The sequence below is a fragment of the Primulina huaijiensis genome, chromosome 3 (genome assembly GCF_012295235.1).
Source record: "Primulina huaijiensis isolate GDHJ02 chromosome 3, ASM1229523v2, whole genome shotgun sequence".
Lineage (NCBI taxonomy): Eukaryota > Viridiplantae > Streptophyta > Magnoliopsida > Lamiales > Gesneriaceae > Primulina > Primulina huaijiensis.
In genome coordinates, this window is record NC_133308.1 from 14,766,919 (window position 1) to 14,780,997 (window position 14,079).

A 14,079-nucleotide genomic window follows, 5' to 3' on the forward strand; every position below is an offset into this window, starting at 1 on the left:
TCTCAGTCAGAGTTGACTATGAGACAGCGACGATGGCTTGATCTGCACTCGCCAGTGCAGGTACTTCGCTGGTGCTTCCTTTTATTTCGTGTTTTGAGGCTAAGTTGTTGTTGTTTAGAGGTTGTGATGGATTTTTGGCTTCGATTGTTGATACGGATAGAATTGTGAAGTTGAATATTGATGATATTGATGTTGTGAGAGAGTTCTCTGATGTATTTGAGGATGATGTGCCGGGTTTACCGCAGGACAGAGATGTAGAGTTTGTGATTGATCTAGATCCAGGTACGGTTCCTATTTCTATGGCTCCGTACAGAATGGCCCCTTCAAAGATGAAAGAGTTGAAGACACAATTGCAGGATTTATTGGATAAAGGTTTTATTCGGCCGAGTTCTTCGCCTTGGGGAGCTCCGGTTCTTTTCGTCAAGAAGAAAGATGGGTCGTTGCGGCTGTGTATTGATTATAGAGAGATCAACAAAGTGACGATTAAGAATAAGTATCCGTTGCCACGGATAGATGACCTTTTTGACCAACTGCAAGGGGCTACAGTGTTCTCGAAGATTGATTTGCGATCTGGTTATTATCAGTTGAAGGTTAGGGAGTCTGATATCCCTAAGACGGCGTTCCGGACCAGGTACGGTCACTATGAATTTCTTGTGATGTCTTTTGGTCTGACCAATGCTCCTTCAGTCTTCATGGATCTTATGAACCGTGTGTTCAAGCCGTATTTGGATAGCTTTGTCATTGTTTTTATCGATGACATTTTGATTTACTCCAAGACCAGAGAGCTTCATTCAGAGCACCTCAGAGTTGTTCTTCAGTTGCTGAGAGAGAAGAGGTTGTATGCTAAGTTGAAGAAGTGTGAGTTCTGGTTGGAGCAGATTTCTTTCTTAGGCCATGTTGTCTCGAAGGATGGTATAGCTGTTGATCCAGTGAAAATAGAGGCGATTCAGAAGTGGCCTATTCCTACCACTGTACCAGAGGTACGCAGTTTTCTTGGTTTGGCGGGTTATTATCGTCGTTTTATTTCAGACTTTTCCAAGATTGCCCTGCCGTTAACTAATCTGACGAGGAAGACTGTGAAGTTTGAGTGGTCCAATGAATGCCAAAGAGGATTCCAGGAGTTGAAAGATAAGTTGACGACAGCTCCAGTACTTGCTTTGCCCAGTGGTTCAGAGGACTTTGTTGTTTTTACCGATGCGTCGAAGAAGGGCCTCGGTGCAGTGTTGATGCAACGAGGTAAAGTTATAGCCTATGCTTCTCGCCAGTTGAAGGATTACGAGAAGAATTATCCTACGCATGATTTGGAGCTGGCAGCTATTGTTTTCGCCTTGAAAATCTGGAGACATTATTTGTATGGCGAAAAGTGTGAAATTTTCACAGACCACAAGAGTTTAAAGTATTTGTTATCACAGAAAGAACTTAATATTCGACAGAGACGGTGGTTAGAGCTTGTCAAAGACTATGATGTGACTATTAGTTACCACCCAGGGAAGGCGAATGTTGTAGCGGATGCATTGAGCCGTAAGTCGAGTTCTTCTTTAAGTTCTATGATTCAGCAGCCGTTGTTGTTAGATTTGCAGAAAGAGGAGATAGCTTTGGTGGTTCCTTGAACCATTGCTCGTTTTTCAGCGTTGGTTATTCGGGCTACATTGACGGACAGGATCCGTAGAGAGCAGGCTATTGATGTTCAGTTGTTAGAGTTGAGAGCTAGAGCAGAGGAGAGAGGTAATTCAGAGTTCGCGACGAATAGAAATGGTTTGGTGACGTTTAGAGGCCGTATTTGCATTCCTGCTGGTGATGATATTCGGCGAGACGTCTTGACAGAGGCACATACAGCGCCATACTCGATACATCCAGGCAGCACTAAGATGTATCAGGATCTTCGTAGACTCTATTGGTCGCCAGGTATGAAGAAAGATATTGCCATGTTTATTTCTCAGTGCCTTACTTGTCAGCAGGTGAAGATCGAGCACCAGAGACCTGCTGGGACATTGTTATCATTGCCGATTCCTCAATGGAAATGAGAGCACATTACGATGGATTTCGTGGCTGGTCTTCCCAGAACGCAGAAAGGTTTTAACTCTGTTTGGGTTATTGTTGATCGTCTGACCAAGTCAGCGCATTTTCTTCCAGTCAAGATGACATATTCCATGAACCAGTATGCCGAAGAGTACATAGCAGAGATTGTTAGACTTCATGGTGTTCCTGTGTCGATCGTGTCCGATCGTGATCCTAGATTTACTTCAGAGTTTTGGAAGAGTTTGCACAGAGCTATGGGTACACGGTTAGCATTTAGTACAACATATCATCCCCAGAGCGATGGTCAATCAGAGAGAGTTATTCAGATTTTAGATGATATGCTCAGAGCTTGTACTATAGATTATCATGGTAGCTGGGATTCCAAATTGCCTCTTGTTGAGTTCACGTATAATAATAGCTACCAAGCGACAATTGGCATGGCACCGTATGAAGCACTTTATGGCAGGAAGTGTAGATCTCCCTTGTATTGGGATAAGATTGGTGAGAGAAAGATGTTGGGTCCAGAGTTGGTCCAACAGACTGCTGATGTTGTTGCTGTTATTCGAGAGAGAATGAAGACAGCGCAGTCGAGACAGAAGAGTTATGCCGATGTGCGTCGTAGGCCATTGCAGTTTGAGGTTGGATAGAATTGGTGATCGAGCTTACAGGTTAGCCTTACCGCCAGATCTTGACATAGTTCATAATGTTTTTCACGTCTCTATGCTCAGGAAATATATTGCGAATCCTTCCCATGTTCTTCGCCACGAGCCATTGGATTTGACGCCGAATTTGACGTACCAAGAGATTCCGGTCCAGATTCTGGATCGCAAAGTTAAAGTATTGAGAAATAAAGAGATCGGCATTGTTAAAGTCCTTTGGAGGAATCATTTGATTGAAGAAGCCACGTGGGAACCAGAGGATGAGATGAAAGAGAAGTATCCCGAGTTGTTTGCGCAGTGACGTCAATTTCGGGGGAGAAATTCCTCTAAGGAGGGGAGATTATAATATCCAAGCCTTGTGAACGGTACGGTTTAAGATTTTGTATGCTTATGGACTATTTGGTTAAGTTTATGTATAGTTTTGCTGTTAAGAGTTGTGATATATGGTTTATAGTATTGTTGTTTATAGTTGTTGTGTAGTTGGTGTAGCATCGTTGCGATTTAATGCATGGTAATTCGTATGTTGAGCCAATTGTTATGAGGGTAATTGGAGTGGTTAGATAAGACATAGAGGTGTAACTTTCTTATTTTGAGGTTTGTTCAAATCATTGTGGAATGTAAGCCAAAAGTGCCCCGAAGTGTGTCGTGTGTTTCGACGTTCCTCTAGTGACACATGTTGGGAGATTTAGCATAATGTTTTACTCAGACCTCCAAATGATCTGATATTTGGGGAGGTTTAAGAAAAGACATAGAGCTACAACTTTGTAGTTTACCATTTTTCCAAATTATGAAAAGACGAGGCGTTTCAGGGGTGATCTTTGGAGAAGCTGTGCGCAGAGTAACCAGAGTGCACCCGCACTCTATTGTTCAGTGCACCCGCGGTGACCACAGTGCACCCGCTCTTCAAAATGTAGCGCACCCGCGGTCTACTGTTTCAGATTTTTGGATGAGGTGCCGAAGGCATAGCGCACCCGTGGTGCAAGGGATAGCGCACCCGCGGTCCGTGAACAGTAAAGTCGTGTTTTTGGATTTAAGTGCTATAATACATGAGTTGGTTCACTTTTCCCTCATTTCTCTCCTCATTCTCGATTTCTTCAGCTCAAGGGAAGCTAGGGTTCCATTTTCTTTCTTTTATTTCTTAGATTCAAGCTTCTTGTTGGATTATTGAAGAGAGAACAAGGTTATTTTGAGTTCAAGGAGCTAAGGTAAGCTTGTGGCTTTTATTATTTCTTGGTTTATGGTGTTGGGAGAAGTCTTGGGTATTTAGAGTGTGTTAGCTTTATGAAGTTTATGGTATGTGTTTATGATTATTGAGAAGTTGATGGTGAAGTTTATGGTTTATTGTTGTAGGTTGTGTACCAAGAGAGTAGATTCAAGGTTCCAAGTGTTGTAAGTGGAATTTCATTTCTTGTGCTCACATGATAATATATGTATTGTGTTTCAATGGTTTTAAAGTGTTATTCCCTTCCATTTGATTCATGCTATGTATTAATACACCTTGTTGTATATTAGAGGCATTTTATGTCTCAACCATGTCAAAGGGAATACAAGAGAAAAGATAGTCTTCAAAGTGTTTGTTTTAATGCCAAAGAGAGAATTCAAATGTTTTATTGGATTGATAGATACATAGTCAGAGATTGCATGCAATAAGTTGATCAACGACCATAGGCTTATATCCCTCAGAGTTATCGATTCATATCGATGGGATAGAGGCACAGAGACAGAGATACTATATAGATATCAATCCAACAGAGAAAAGAGAAATATTCATTCTATGATATTCATGTTTCAGAGTTGATGGTATTTAATGTTTTCAAAGCCACGTTTTACAGAGTATGGTATATGTACATTGCTATGTAAGAGTTCCACTTGCTGAGTTTCATACTCATTTCAGTTATTCATGTGATGCAGATTAGAGCGACGAGCCAGGACGTTGATTGGAGCCGAGGTCATATGTATGAAAGATGGAAGGAAGAAAGATATTTTGATATACATGATCAAAATGACATTTTGTATTTTGTTGTATCATTTGATTGATCGTGTATTAACTTTTGGTTATATATATTGTAATGTATTTTAAATCCTTCCTCCCTTCAAAGAAAATTTTAAATTTCCGCTGCTATTTTATGAAAACGGGTCAGAGCGTTACACACCAGAATTGTGTCTTCAAATCATTGTACATTTTCCTGCCACCAGGATGAATACTGAACCGACTACAGTGCGCTTCTGACAGTATCTGTTGTTTCAAATCTGAAACATTTGGCACTACAAGACTGTTATTCACATACAACACATGATCACGTACCTGATACTCAGAAATATGTCCTGATCTGACCATATCAATCGACTTCTGAACACTCTGATCGATTCTTTGTGCCTCTTTGATGCGAACAATCAAATCTAGTTCACACTGAATAGTGGCAAGTCGCAACGGCCTACTATCTGTATCAAATGCTAATCCAGAAAAGCAACAATCTTCTATCATATTCGAAACACCTATCGTCGACAAGGATAAGGAACATACCTTTCGACTCAAGGCATCCGCTGCTGCATTTGACTTCCCTGGATAGTATTTGATTTCACAATCAAAATCCTTCAATAAATCGAGCCATCTACGCTGTCTCATATTCAACTCTGACTGAGAAAATAGATACTTCAGGCTTTTGTGATCAGAGTAAATCTCAAATTTCTCACCATAGAGATAGTGTCGCCATATCTTCAGTGCAAAGGCGAGAGCCGCAAATTCAAGATCATGAATTGGGTATCGAATCTCGTGTGGCTTCAACTGTCTTGAAGCATAGGCAATAACATGCTGTCGCTGCATAAGAACACATCCTAACCCTCTGTGCGATGCATCACAATATACAACGAAATCACCTGTACCTGAAGGTATCGTCAAAACTGGATCACTGGTTAGTCGTCTCTTCAACTCTAAGAAGTAGACTCACATGCTTCTGACCAGATAAAAGGCGCATTCTTCTGAGTCATCTGAGTGATTGGCTTCGCAATACTGGAGAAATCTTTAATAAATCGTCGATAGTACCCTGCTAGACCCATGAAACTGCGTATCTCTGGCACAGAAGTTGGTCTGGGACAACTAATCACTGCCTCGACTTTGCTTGGATCAACAGAAATACCGTCTCCAGATATGATATGACCCAAGAAAACAACCTGTCTCAGCCAAAATTCACACTTTGACAATTTAGCATACAGCTGCTCATTTCTTAACTTCTGCAATACAATTCTCAAATGCTCAGCATGATCAGTCTCATTTCTCAAGTAACCAAAATATCATCTATAAAAACAATCACAAACTCATCCAGATACCTCTGAAAGACACGGTTCATCAGACTCATAAACACCGCTGGCGCATTCGTTAAACCAAAAGGCATGACAATAAACTCGAAATGTCCATACCTGGTTCGGAATGCAGTCTTCTGTATATCAATATCTTTGACTCTCAGCTGGTGATATCCAGATCTCAGATCGATCTTGGAATAGACAGAGGATCCCTGCAACTGATCAAACAAATCGTCGATGCGAGGCAATGGGTACTTGTTCTTTACTGTTGCCTTGTTCAGTTGCCGGTAATCGATACACAATCTCATCGAACCGTCTTTCTTTCGCACGAATAGCACTGGTGCGCCCCAAGGGGATACACTTGGTCTGATATATCCCTTGGCCAGCAAATCTTCAAGCTGTTCTTTCAATTTTTTCAACTCTATTGGTGCCATTCTATAAGGAGCTCGAGAAATAGGAACCGTACCTGGTACTAGGTCGATGCTAAAATCTACCTCTCTGACTGGAGGCAATTCCGGAATCTCATCGGGGAACACATCTGCAAACTCGCAAACCACTGGCAGATCTGCCAATGCTGGGCTCGATTTCAGTAGATCTACTTAATAGACAAGGAACCCCTCTGCTCCTTTCTGTAGTAATCGAGTCATAGACAATACTGAAATCAAAGGAATCTTAGCTCTAGACCCTTTGCCGTAGAACTTCCACTCTTCAGCCATCTCTGGTCTGAATCTAACAATCTTGTGGAAACAGTCTACTGTCGCCCTGTACTTGGTTAGCATGTCGATACCAATAATGCAATCAAAATCAGATAACCCAAGTACAATACAGTGTAAATCTATCTCATGCCCATCATACTGTAGTAAACACGATCTAACAGATGTCACTGATATCAACCCTGTCCCCAAAGGAGAAGAGACAGACACTACAGTAGACAACGACTCAATAGGCAATGCATATGTCAATGCAAAACGCTCAGATAAGAATGTATGTAATGCACATGTGTCTATCAAAACATAGGCAGGATAACCTCAAAGCGAACAATTACCTGCTATCACGTCATCAGGGGCATCCTGAGCCTGCTCTTCTGTCAGCGCAAACACGCGAGCCTGCTGTCTGGGAGGTTGGCTCACTGTCTGGCCACCTCGAGCTCTGGGCTGTGTAGATGCAGGGGCTGGCTGGAATGAATGAACAGATGAAGCTTGCCTCTCAGGCTGAGCTACAGAGCCAGATGCTCCTACACTCTGAGTCTGCTGTGCACCTCTCTGTGGACAGACCCTGGCGAAGTGGCCCTGCTGTCTGCAAATGTTGCAGCGACCCATCACGCCCTGACACTGCTCGGTGGCATGTCTACTTCCACAAGAACTACAGTAAACCCTTGTATACTCTGATCTCTGGCCCGACCACGTCTGTCTCGGCCCACTGGAGCTCGACGAACTGCTCCCTGATTTCTTGAACTGCTTCCCCCTCACTTTCAAACTGTCTTTCCTCCCGCTTCCGCTACCACCACTCTCGAATCTGGGAGGTGGTTGCTGATACTGACCCGAGGGCTAGGGTGGTCTAGGAGTCTGAGTGGTGTAAGAAGTGCTTCGTTGCCTAAGCAACCCGGCTTCTGCTCCCTTCGCCCTGTTCAAGGCATCAGAAAAATTGTTGGGTAGTCCCGTGTTCACCAAGGTGAATATCTCCGGATTCAGGCCATTGATAAACTGATCCGCAATGGCCTCGTCATTCCCAGCAACGTGGGGAGAAAATCGGAGCAATGTGGAGAACTTAACGACATATTCTTTGATGTTCAGCTGTCCCTGTCTCAGGTTTGCAAATTCAGCACCTTTGTCTTTTCGGTAGGAGACGGGAAAGAATCGCTGATAGAACTCTGTCTTGAACACCTTCCAAGTGACCTCTGTACCACGATGCTCCAAGGCCCTCTTTGTGGTAAGCCACCAATTCTTGGCAACTTCTTGCAGTTGATGCCCAATCAGTTTAACTCGTCGTTCGTCGGTATAGTCAAGAGATTCAAATAACATTTCGATGACATCGATCCAACTTTCACATTCAACGGAAGTTTCTGTACCCTTCAGTGTCGGTGGTCGGAACGACTGAAACCGCTTTAACAAGGTCTCCATCGGTGTAGCGGTCACATCCTTCGGTTCATTGGATGTACTGCCCTGTTCTGGTGCCCGACCTGCTACTGGTTGCGGTTCTCTTCGAGGAGGCATATCTGATTATCAAACGGATTAGTTTACAGTCTATACAATCTGTCTCAGTCCTCCTCTGATCATATACCTCTGATCCAGAATCGGTTCTGATTCAGTCTTGGCAAGTAGATGTTGTAATCAACTCAGATAACAATACAGCATATCATAGGGAAAGCAATAAATCATGACGTGGGCTAGCATGATATAAGCAAGGAAGACAAATTCATTCTACCCCCGCTCATTCTATTTTATTTCAATCTAAAGGATCTATCGCTCTGATACCACCGGTTGTGGGGACCCAGGCTCTAACTCGATTATCATTGCGATTAAATGGATCTTTGCTAGAAAATGTGGATCAAAAATTTGCTTTTAACATAACACACATATATAAAATTTATTGCATTTCAATAAAAGCAAATACATGTCTCATTTCAGTTATACAATCAAACTAGTGCTTAAAAGTATTAATAATTAATACATGCCTAATACCACAACTAGTTATTCTGCTACGCCCGTGATCACCACGCTATCAACACTCAATCATCCTCGTCTCGACCCTGATCCTGCCCCACCTGTTGTTATGCACACATACAGACACAACAACAGTCGAAAACTCCGGTGAGAACAAATCCCGGTATAAAACATGGTACACATGCATATACACAATATAAATCATGAAGCATGCTATCCGGAATAGAATCAATGGCAATAGGTTCCATAATCTATGAAACCAAATCAATATCAGCATGCAAATAAAATCGAAATCATATCTTGACTCGACTCGACTCTAACTCTAGGGATCCCGGTGTGAATAAGACGTCACAGTCTGCCATCTACCCTCCCAATCGGGGTGACGGTACGTCTTATTCCTAGACTTTGGTCATGTCTCTATCGAATGTCTACAATCGGAGTCAATTCTGCTCCTATGCGTCGATATCACCGAACGTCTAGCTTGGCAAGTCTGCCAATGTCTTTCCTATCTTAAATGCTTGAATATCAATCTATAAACAAAGCATCAACATATAAAAAGATAACAATCTAGTATGTGATTTTGGGAAACTCAAATCAGATCTAATTCGAGTTATATCTCCCCGAATCAACATGAATTATACCTTTCTTGTCGTGAAATAAATTGAAGTCTCGAAGCCGGAATATCAACTCTGTCACTCTTAATCTGAAATGGCAATGTATAGATGTATTCTATCAAAATACAACTCCAAGCAAGCCTTGTACAAATCATTAATCAATCTCGATACAATTCAACGGCATAACGGCGTAGTTTCTCTATACTAATCAACTCAAATATCAATACTCAATAGAAATACTCATAATTCTTATCAACATCAATTCATAAGACTGAATTCTGCACCATCTCAACTCAATATATGCTGGAAAACTCATAACAATCACATATGGTATCACTTTCTAGATTCGTTTAAGTTTCTACGATGTCAATAATCTCGAGAACCCATAATTACAAGCATATCAGAATTTCCCCACCATGTAAACTCCCAAACATGCTGAAACTAAAAGATACTTACATCCTCTTGAAGCTTAGGATGAGAGGAACACGAATCTAGCCTCGGATTCAAATTCTGTTGGCCGGATCTTACAAAACCAAGTGTTGAAGATGAAAATGCTGAAGGATTTCTCAGAGTTCCTCGGATGCAATTCTGTAGAAGAATGAGTTTGGAAACATATATATTGCATGTAAAGTACACATGGCTTATTCTTTAGTCTGCACGTCTCGCGCATATGCGCGACCTCACCCAGCGCATATGCGCGAGACCTACTGTCTCGGCACTTAACATTTTAATCTACTGGCGCATATGCGCGCCCCTTCTCGGCGCATATGCGCCCACTACTCTAGACAACTCGCGCATATGTGCGCCTCTTGTCGCACATATGCGCGAGACCTTCGTCTCGGCACATTTTGGAATCACACAGCTCTCGCATATGCGCGCCCACCAGCCGCGCATATGCGCGAGACCTTCTGTCCTCGCACATAATTACAACTCAATAACTCCAATCCAAATTCGACGTGCTCTATCTATAATCATATCAATGAATCAATAAATAGTCTCAGATTAACAGGATAAAAATCTCGGGGATTACATGAGTCGAGCTTTGTAGAGTTGAAGAAGAGATTGACTAGTGCTCCAGTCCTGACGATACCTTCAGTTATGGGTGATTTCGTTGTATATTGTGATGCATCTCACAGAGGATTAGGATGTATTTTTATGCAGCGAGGACATGTGATTGCATACAATTCGAGACAGCTGAAGCCACACGAGAGTCGATACCCAATTCATGATCTTGAATTGGAGGCTATCGTTTTTGCATTGAAGATCTAGCGTCACTATCTGTATGGGGAGAAATTTGAGATCTATTCTGATCACAAAAGCCTGAAGTATCTGTTTTCTCAGTCAGAGTTGAATATGAGACAGCGACGATGGCTTGATCTGCTGAAAGACTTTGATTGCGAGATCAAGTACTATCCAGGGAACTCGAATGCAGCAGCGGATGCTTTGAGTCGAAAGGTATGTTCCTTATCCTTGTCGACGATAGGTGTTTCGAATATGATAGAAGATTGTTGCTTTTATGGATTAGCATTTGATACAGATAGTAGACCGTTGCGACTTGCCACTATTCAGTGTGAACTAGATTTGATTGTTCGCATCAAAGAGGCACAAAGAACCGATCAGAGTGTTCAGAAGTCGATTGATATGGTCAGATCAGGACATATTTCTGAGTATCAGGTACGTGATCATGCTTTGTATGTGAATAACCGTCTTGTAGTGCCAGATGTTTCAGATTTGAAACAACAGATACTGTCAGAAGCGCACTGTAGTCGGTTCAGTATTCATCCTGGTGGCAGGAAGATGTACAATGATCTGAAAACACAATTCTGGTGGAAACAGATGAAGACAGATATTGCAGAGTTTGTGTCTAAGGGCTTGAATTGCCAACAGGTGAAGGCCGAAAGAAAGAAGCCCGGAGGGTTACTTCAGAGTTTAGCTATTCCTGAATGGAAATGGGATCACATTTCCATGGATTTCGTCACGAAGTTACCACGATCATCCCGAGGCTGCGATGCGATTTGGGTTGTGATAGATAGATTGAACAAATCCGCATGCTTCACTCCATACAAGATGACGTACAGATATGATCAGATGGCCGAGATATATGTCCGAGAGGTGGTCAGATTACATGGTGTTCCGAAGACGATCGTATCAGATCGTGATCCACGATTTACTTCACACTTTTGGCACAGTCTACAGCAGGCTCTAGGTACAACTTTACACTTGAGTACTGCTTACCATCCCCAGATAGACGGACAGTCAGAGCGGACTCTCCAGACTTTAGAAGATATGCTGAGAGCTGTAGTACTAGATTTTGGTACTAGTTGGCAAGATTCACTAGCTCTTTGTGAATTCTCGTACAACAACAGCTACAAGACTAGCATCGAGATGGCACCGTTCGAAGCTTTATACGGAAAGAAGTGCAGATCTCCGTTGTACTGGGATGACATCTCAGAGGTACCAGAACTTGGGCCTGATATGATTCGTGAGATGACTGAGAAAGTAAAGATAATTCAGAAGCGAATGAAGACGGCACAAGATAGACATGCGAAGTACACGAACATCAGACGTAGACTGTTAGTGTTTGAGCAGGGAGACAGAGTATTCTTGAAGATTTCTCCTTTCAGAGGCGTTGTCAGATTTGGCAAACGTGGGAAATTGTCTCCTCGATACGTCGGTCCGTACGAGATTCTTGAAAAGATTAGCGATCGTGCGCATAGACTTGCTCTTCCTCCATCTTTATATGGGATACATGACGTCTTTCATGTATCAATGTTGCGTAGATATATGCCAGATAGCTCTCATGTCATTCAGCCTGAAGAAGCCGAACTAGATCAGACTTTGAGTTACGTTGAGCAGCCGATTCAGATTCTTGATCGAAAAGAGAAACAGCTCAGAACGAAGAATAGTCCGTTGGTGAAAGTCCAGTGGAGTCGTCATGGCACTGAAGAAGACACTTGGGAGACAGAATTAGAGATGAGACAGAGATATCCCGAGTTATTTCTATGATGTGAGTACTTATTCAGTTTTGATTATATTACTCCTTTACTTGCTTTGTTTAATTGCCTGCAAGTTCGAGGACGAACTCATCTCTTAGAGGGGGAGAATTGTAAGGCCTGAAATTTGATAACACTCTTTTGAACTATTATTGTTAATGGAGGCATGAGGAAGAAAAGGAAAAGTGAAGAAATGTAATGGCAAGAATCCTCGGACAGAAAAGTTGGCGCCCGAGCGGTAGGAAACGACCGCCCGAGCGCCAGTGCATGCTAAGTGTAGCATTCGAACATAACATGCCGCGCCCGAGCGGTAACTTTTGACCGCCCGAGCGCCAATGTAGAACAAAGATTGTGCGCGGACAGAACATCTCGCGCTCGAGCTGTGAAGTTCTACCGCCCGAGCGCCGATTGTAATGCACGAAAATTTAGAGGAAGACACGTATGATATGGCATGCAAGATATATATATCAATTGTCTTCATTTCTTCAAAGATTCAGTTGTTAGAGTAGGTGCCCGTCGAGCCAAGTGTTGGCCGAGGGTTCATGTTTAAACTCTATGTATGAACAGTCTTTATTTTAATAATATTTGAAATTATTATTTTGGCACTTCTTTATCTGTATACCCATGCTAGTTGCATAGATAAAGCCTTTGAATATACAAATAGTGGAAAGAATATGAGATGCTCATATGATGAGTATCATGAAACTCATATTTGTAATACTGTATATTCTAAACGGTTCCTTGTCGATTCAGCCGCCGCTAAGAAGGATATAGGTCGCTCGAGTTCGAGACTAGTATCTGCGATGTGAGTACCATGTTTCATTGGTAGGGGACATTGTGATGTCCGAGAATCCAGATAGGTGGTCCTTGTAGAGTGCACTGAACAACCCTCTATAAAGGACTTTCCAAGTGGTTCTCACTTATCGAGTGGAAACGTCCTAGTTTATGGTTGTACACCATTAGTCTTTATGACCAGGGACAACATTGAGACTCTATGTGCTAGCATTTCACTTTGACTTGTTTACCGACTCTTAAGGGGTCATCAAGTGGCAAGGTTGGGTGTTATGGCGAAACATGTAGGAGTCAATGAATTGTAGTCGGGGATTCACCGCTTACCTACGGGTATGGATATCCTATGTGTTTTCATGTGCGTGTAGTTTCAAATCTCTGATCAGAGTATGGTGGTAATTATGAAAGGGGTTTCATAGATTACACCATCGATGCAACTACGACATGACACATAGCATCGATTCATTGACAACTCTCGATAAACCAATGGTTGTCGAATCGGTCGGGATATATGAGTTGAAGAGACCGTACTGTACGCTAACCATAATTGAATGGTTCTTGCAGGCACTATCATTTGATACCTAGGGAATCATGTAAGCGATGCTGCTAGGCGTTTAACATGATTGGTTGGATACTATCAGACTTTAGTTCTGACGTTCTTATTATCAAGGAGTTGATAAATAAGAATGGAGCAATTGGGGTATGCTCATATAAGGACATGTTTAGTCCGAATCACATGGAGATGTTAACCCACGGCTAGTTGTATCACTGAACCATTGAGGGCCACACAAGTACTAGCTTTCTAGATCCCGTTGAGAAGTAAAATAGTTCAATGTGTTGAACGGCTAATAAATGAGTTTATAAGCGTAAGGAAAAATAGAAGTATGACTTCTATGAGAGAAATGTAAATTTTAATTTATGGATGTGTTCCTAAATTAAAAGTTGGCCAATTAAACAATGTATTTGAAAATTGTGATTTTCATTCACATTATTATGGACTAAATTAAATTAATTTAAATGTTGAATTAATTAAACACTAGTG